The sequence below is a fragment of the Rattus rattus genome, chromosome 9 (assembly GCF_011064425.1).
Source record: "Rattus rattus isolate New Zealand chromosome 9, Rrattus_CSIRO_v1, whole genome shotgun sequence".
NCBI classification, from domain to species: Eukaryota; Metazoa; Chordata; class Mammalia; order Rodentia; family Muridae; genus Rattus; species Rattus rattus.
In genome coordinates, this window is record NC_046162.1 from 93,327,850 (window position 1) to 93,333,849 (window position 6,000).

General features: G+C 46.5%; 1 protein-coding gene across 1 annotated transcript in view; it reads right to left on the minus strand.

Moving 5' to 3' along the window:
- Rap1gap2 (RAP1 GTPase activating protein 2) overlaps positions 1-6,000 on the minus strand; it is a 220,105-nt gene that overhangs the window by 202,839 nt on the left and 11,266 nt on the right. The window contains exon 2 of the mRNA XM_032913633.1: positions 4,738-4,854. The gene's annotated coding sequence lies outside the window, so the exon portion shown is untranslated. The remainder of the gene's footprint in view (positions 1-4,737; positions 4,855-6,000) is intronic.

The window sequence follows — 6,000 nt, forward strand, 5'->3', positions numbered from 1 at the left end:
TCCTCCTCAAGCACACCATGACAAAAGTGCACACAATGGCACACATGCACACCATCACACACACACACACACACACACACACACACTACATAAATGTAATTCTAAAAGAATAATAAAACTGAAAATTTTGGTCAGTATCTGAAACAAGCCACTCAATCAGAACCCTTCAGGAAGCCGTTTGCCTTACTCATGCGCCTGGATGCAGACAGGATGAGAGGCCAGCTTTCCTTACCCCTGTCATGCTACCCATAGTCATCCCCCTTATCCTCCAGAAACACTACAAGCCTTCAGTCCCAATGAATCCTGAAACCAAGTTCAGCACCAAACTAAGTGTACGGTATTTTTTCCTATAAAGGTGTCTTAGAGGCCTTTAATCCCAGCACTCAGGGATTAAATCTCTTGAGTTCAAGGCCAGCCTGGTCTACATAATGAATTCCAGGCCAGCAGGGGTACCTAATGAGACCTTGTCTGGAAAGGAGAGAGAGAGAGAGAAAAGAGAGAGAGAGAGAGAGAGAGAGAGAGAGAGAGAGAGAGAGAGAATGACTCAGTAGCATAGAGCATTGGCTGCTTTTGCAGAGGTCCTAGGTTTGGTTCCCAGCACCCATGTGGCCTCACAACTACCTGTAACTCCAGTTCCAGGGGACCTGACACCCCCTTCCAGGCTCCACCAGCACCAAGTGGACAAACACACAGTGCATGCATGTGAGGTGCATTCATACACATAAAGATAAATAAATACCAATAATAACAGACCTCCCAGACTTACAATGGCTTTAATTACAAGTTGTTGACTTTAGAGTTATGTGAAAGTAAGAAGACTTTTGGTCTCTTTCCAGGCTGGAGGTCTGCCATAGATACTCTCCTGAAATGCTGGACAGTGACCATGAGCTCCCGCGCTCAGCTACACTTCACAAGGTAAACAAAGGATACCACACGTACAGTGCTGTCAGCATCTTCAGAAAACAGATATTCAATCGTTACTGGACATGATCAACATGTTATCATAAAATATACAAAGCTGTAATTAATGTTCAGTCGATCAGTTGTTATGTTAAATGCACTTAATATTTTCACCTTAGAATGAGTCTGGTGGGAAACGACCCCATTGTACGTTGAGCATCTATACATGCAAGCCAATATAAAGTTGAGAATTTTCATCCTTTTCCTCTAAAGGAAGCACTTCACAACTCTTCACTGACACATCAAAATTGCAAGCATCATTAGTCTGGCACTTTGGGAGTCATTAAGCAAAAGACGAATTATCTGAACTCAAGCACTCAGATACCAGGACCATGGGTAAGGCTAAGTGACCAAAGGTAGGAAACATAGACAGTGTGGCAGAGTGATGAGCCCCATCCCAGGTGGGACAAGGCAAGAAGGAACAAGATTCCATTGGCTACTCAGAATAGGCGTCTCAGACTAACACACAGCTTTACCCTTATGAATGTTTCTGGAATTTTCCATATGCCACTTTCAGATTGCTCTTAACTACAGGTAAGTGAAACTATTGGAAGTTAAACCTCAGGTAAGAGGGGCTCACTTGCTAGCTTTGCACCTACACTCCAGCATCCAGGACAGCATGGGTCCCATTGATGTCACCTTGCCTACTGAGATGATGCCTAGGATCCTGCTGTCAGCAATGCCATCCACATCCACCCACAACCATCTGAGAAGCACCCACGACCATGATGAACAGAACTCCAGTAACAGCAGCCCACTCACCTGCCTCCTTAGCTGCTGTCCCCCTGCCCATGTTCCTCTGTCACCTGAAAGGCTCTTACGGGAAATGAGAATACTCTCTTCCAGAAACGAACATCCGCTGTCTCACACTTCACCACCCTGAGTGCAATTTCTAGCCTAGAAAACTAATCAGATAAACAATCTTTCCCAGGCAGGGTGGGTTCTCAGGGAATTCATTCAATAATGATAATCATCCAATTCTTCCCTAAGTTTCCCCAAGCCAATTTCTTTAATGACAAGTCTCTTTTGAAACTTGAATGAGGACCGATGTTCACCCCATTAATGTGAAGTTTCTCTGTGGCACCATGTCCCCTCTTTGCAGAGGTAGACATCGCCCTCCTAGCCCCCAGCCTTTGGGTGTGTGCCTTGCACAAGAGAGCCGATGAGCACAGAGGTCACCAGCACTTTCTCTCACCGCTGTTATTGACGCCTAGGTTTCAGCTCTCCCAACACTGAGGAGAGCAGTGCCCAGATCATCGCCTTGGTCTGGAGACTCGATCAGTTCATTCCCATACAGCAATTAGAGGACGCACAGTAAACACAAACAACAATAAACAAAAATATCTGGGTATGGTGGCAATCATTGTAATTCTGGCTCTTGGGGGAGACTGAGGCAAGAGACTTAGGCATCCTAGACTGGCCTCAACCTAGGCTACAAAATGAGATCCTGTCTCAAAGAAAACAATAATAACAGCAAACAATATTCTATCACGTAAGTAACTGTGGCCACTGAGCTATAGTATACTCCTCCTCAAGTCCCCTGAGCTGTACAAGTCTGAGGGTGCAATCTGAAATTATTTCAAATTGTTTTGTCTCATTGTGTGGTTGCCTTCCCCCTCCAAGGAGCCTGCCTGTCTTGCTCCTGTGACCCTGAAGCATCCTTTTCTCTAACTCCAAGTGCAGAGCAGTTCCGTTCACCTCGGATCGCCTGGCAGGAACCCTGTCTGCCAGCTCCCTGCTTAACAGTTTTGGGATGCCTCCCTAGTCTCAGAGTTCACCTCCTACCAGCCTCCCCATGAGTTCAGAGCCAATTTTATGTTCGTGTATGAATCACTCGCTAGCTATTGAGTGAGCTCCTTCCTTGGGCCACTTGTGGTGCTAGGATGCAGAGAAGAAAAAGTGGGAAGGTCCCTGTCCTCCACCCCAGAAAGTTTCCGATGCAGTAAGGGATGAATACCGGGATGGACAGACCAATTAGACATGTCACCCGGAAGCAAGAGCTTGGAAGAAAAGAAAATACTCCACATTGTGTCAGATGACAGTTGTCATGCAAGGGGGACTTGAAAATGCTCTGAAACTAAATCACAGTGTGTCCTTCATGACCACATCTTGTTAGAATGACAGCTCCCCATGTCAGTCCCAAGAGACTCCCTCTTCGGAAGCAGTCACAATCACACACTTGGATTTCAGGGTGGGAGCTTTTTTTTTTTTTTAATGTATGTGAGTGTTTTATCAGAATGTATGTCTGTGCACCACATGATTGCCTGGTGACCACAGATGCCAGAAGAGGACATCAGATCCACTGGAGTTACTGGTCAGCCATCATGTGGGGGCTGAGAATTGAACCTGGGTCTCTGGAAGAGCAGCCTGCTCTTAAACATGGAGCCATCGCTCCAACCCTATTTTCTACTATTGTAAAGCTTTGTGAGTTTTTAGGGGAAGGGGCTCAGGATTTAAGAGAACCTCCAGAGGTCCTGGTTCAATTCCCATCTCCCACATGGTGGTTCACAACCATCTCTAACTATAGTCTATAACTGTAGTCCCATGGGATCCAACGCCCTCTTCTGGTGTGCAGGCATATATGGAGACAAAACACCCAAATACATAAGATATGTTAATGAAGAAATCTTAAGAAAAGTAGATTTTGCGGGGTTGGGGATTTAGCTCAGTGGTAGAGCACTTGCCTAGCAAGCACAAGGCCCTGGGTTCGGTCCCCAGCTCCGAAAAAAAAGAAAAGAAAAAAAAAGAAAGAAAAGTAGATTTTGTGTGTATGTATGTATCACATGTGTGTGTGTCACAGTGTGTGTAGTGTGTGTTTATTGTAGTATATGTATACAGTTTGTGTACAGTGTGTGTATGTAGTGTGTATGTGTGTAGTGTGTGTGTACAGTGTATATGTGTACAATGTGTGTATGTACTGTGTGTGTGTGTGTGTGTGTGTGCACGCGCCTAAGGAGAGTATAAATATCGCATCCTCCTAGAACTGGAGTTACAAGCAGTGCGAGATACCTGCTGTGGTAGCAAGGAACCACACTCAGGTCCTCTGCAAGAATAGTAATCGTTTTTAAACACTGAGCTATTTCTCCAGCCCCTTGACTTTTTATTTTGAGACAGGGTCTCACTGAGCTGTACTCGCATGCAGCCATGTGCATGGGGAAATCACAAGACAACCCTCAGGAGTCAGTTTGCTCCTCCCACTTTGGTTCAGGGATCAAACTCGGATCATCAGCCTAGTATAACAAGTGCTTTTTTTAACCCACTGAGCCGTCCTGCAAACCCCATCCTCTCTTCTAAGGAACCAGCGGATCTGCAAGTCTGAGAAATCTCCACTGGCATCACATTCTGAAAATTTGGAATATCCTGAAGGGAAGGGAATAAATATGGACCCATTTTACAGAAGAGAAAGCAGAGGAGCAGAGGCAGTAAGTTAATTCCACTCACTCTGTGCATCATTCCAGCTGATAAACTCTTTCCACTACCCCAGGAGACCCTGTCATCATGGAGGGTCAGATTTCCTACTGGGGATTTATAAACCAGCGTGGGCTAGCTGTAGAGGCAGCAGCAGGACGCATGAACCCATATGAAGAACAAGGAGAGGGCTGAGCACGGTAGCACATGCCTTTAATTCCAGAACTTAAGAGACAGAAACAAGCAGATCTCTGCATGTTCAAGGCCAGCCTAATCCACATAGCAGGCCGGTCAGTGCTACACAGTGAGACTGTGTCTAAGAAAAGAAATGAGTGGGTGGGAGAGGGAACAAGCAGAGGTTTCCTTTACCTGGAAGGGGACTCGAGGTCAGCTCTGCTGAGGATTCGGTGCTGCTGAGGACTGTAGAGCCACTGGAAAGCTGTCAGCGTTCTCTCTTCTATTCGGAACCGCCCTTCCTGTATGTACCTGTGGCAAACACCGGCAGGTTAGGAGCAGGCCATGCTAAGCTCGCTCCTTTAGACAGGAGACACCTCTACCCACACAACCCTGTCCATCTGCCAGAAAAGCCCCATCTGCACAGGCCACAGTAAATGGCTCTGGTGAGGAAGGAGTAAGAGGAGCAAGTCGTAACTCAATCAGTAGAACATCTCCCTCGTAGTTGGAGAAGTGGAGAAGTGTCACTTGGAAGTGATGAGGTTCCTGTCACTGGATATATATAACCAGATACCAAGCATCAGAAAAAGGTCTATCCTATAATACCACAGGGCTAAGGGTGTGTGTGTGTGTGTGTGTGTGTGTGTGTGTGTGTGTCCATGCACACATCTGTGCATGTGTATACCCTGACGCTCACATGCATATGTGGAGACCAATGGTGTATGTCCACTTTATATTTGAAACAGGGTACCTTACAGGACCTGGAGCTCTCCAATTGGCTAGACTGGCTGGCCAAAGAGCCCACCACCACCACCACTCGTCCTAGGAATCCACCTGTTTCCACATTCTCCAGCTCTGGGGTTACAAGAACAGCAGGGATCCAAACTCTGTAAGTGCTCCTGCAGCAAACACTTCACCACTGAGCCATCTCCTCAGCCTAACAGTGGGTTTTCTGCTCCCACATGGAACAGACTGCCTGGAGTGTGACCCAGTAATCAGTGTCAAAGCCAAACCTGCCACGCCCTTTCCATGCTCTCACAGGGTTTCAACTGGTCCCTGGAAAGATGGAAGAAAGGCTGGAGAGATGGCTCAGTGGTTAAGAGCACCGACTGCTCTTCCAGAGGTCCTGAGTTCAAATCCCAGCAACCACATGGTGGCTCGCAACCATCTGTAATGAGATCTGATGCCCTCTTCTGGTGTGTCTGAAGACAGCTACAGTGCACTCACATATAATAAATAAAATCTTAAAAAAAAAAAAAGAAAAGAAAAGAAAGATGGAAGAAGCTGGGCTCAGCAAAGTGAACACAGAGGGAGGGAGTCTTTCTCCTACTCCGGCCAACCCTTCCTTAGAACCATGCATCCATTCATTAATGCAACATACATTGAATGCTTTACAACCTCTCTAATGCCGCACCCTTGACTACAGGTCCTCATGTTGTGGTGACCCCAGCCATGAAA